Raw genomic sequence first — 1599 nt, forward strand, 5'->3', positions numbered from 1 at the left:
TCGCAGTTGCAGTACCACTGTATCATTGGTTTTCCCAGCATTCAATTTGTTTTGAGTTACCCAATGTTTTCACATTTCTTCTGCTATACCCAGAATGGGTGTTTCCTTTTGAGACTGTCTTATAGATGCCAGCTTTGGAGACAGACTGCCTGGGTTTTCATTCCAAATCCACTTCTTCCTGTCTGAGTGACCTTGTATAAGTTACCTCCCCTTCTCTGAGTCCCTCATCTGTAAAGTGGTTATAAAAAGCATGCCCACTTCACAAGACTGTTGAAGAGACCACAGGGGAAAGCATAGATGCAAACCATATCTGGATGTCTGGCACACACTCCTCTCTGGATTTTCAAGTTTGTTTTTTTTTTTTCTTGATGCTAAATCATGATGTGAGATTGTTTCCAGGTCTGAAACTGAATTTCTTACGATCTCTCCTAATATCCCCCATCCTCTTTGTCAACAAGTAAAGAAATAAAAATGTTTTCTTCTTCTTTTACTTCCATGAGAGTCTCCAGTCACGGTTCTCAAACTTCCTGCCAGGTGCCATGACGGATCATCTTTGAAGTTCTCTGTGGTATAATTTATCTTCTCATATTTTCACACTAAACCAGAGGTCTTCCCTCCAGATGGCTAGGAAACTTTCTTCAAATACCCAGTCTCAGGTCCCACCTCCAGAGAGATGGGTTCAACTGGCCTGGAATGAAGCCAAAATTGAGAATTTTGTGCAGGCTAAATTGAGAATCATTCATTCAGCCCCTATTTGTTGAATGCCTTCTTTGTGCCAGACACCATTCTAGGTACTTGAGATGCATGAGTGAAACCTCACGGAACTGAAGTTCTAAACAGGAGGAGTTTGCTATAGGGTGCATGCACTCGCTGGAGAAAGAGAGAGATGGAAAGAGAGAAATCACCTCCCAGGGGGGATAGCCACGCTGCAGTCCTTTCTCCTCCATTCTCTTGGGATTTCGGACTCGCACACCCATGTGCCTGGCATGATTTTCCAGCTGCAGGGCCTAGGGCTTGAAGTGGACCATGTGGGATCCAGTGTCTTAACCTCCACACCACCTGAAGGCCAAGGGGACAGGGGTGAGATTTTAGGGGTGTTTGGGGGAACCACTGAATTAAGTGAGGGAAGCCTTGAAGGCAGGGAGCTCATCTTTTTCATCTGTGACTCACCAGTTAGGACTGTAGCAATCAATGATGCTTGTTGAATGAGTGAATGAGTTGAGTGGACCTTGGGCTTCTCATATGTAACTTGCATTTTTCCTTGATCCTCTTCACCACACCTTCCCCTCCATGGAGACATCCCATCTGTTCTGGGTTACACCTGGTATCCATTACAGAACCTGACACACAGTAGGTACTCGAAAGCTGATACATGGGTACATTTTTAAAAAAAAATTCATACCCTGTATGTGTTCTAGCAGCCTGGGTTTCAACAATTACACTGATAACTCCTACAGATAAATATTTAGAGAGGAGTCGCCAACCAAAGGGTGTTCACTAGTACCTGGACAGCCATTTCGCAGGCTGGCGTGCCCTACTGGCACCCCAGGAAAGCATCAGCAGCCGCGGAGAGGCTGCAAATTACTCCAAGCAGAACGG

This window comes from Tupaia chinensis, unplaced genomic scaffold (genome assembly GCF_000334495.1).
Source record: "Tupaia chinensis unplaced genomic scaffold, TupChi_1.0 Scaffold000320_1, whole genome shotgun sequence".
NCBI classification, from domain to species: domain Eukaryota; kingdom Metazoa; phylum Chordata; class Mammalia; order Scandentia; family Tupaiidae; genus Tupaia; species Tupaia belangeri.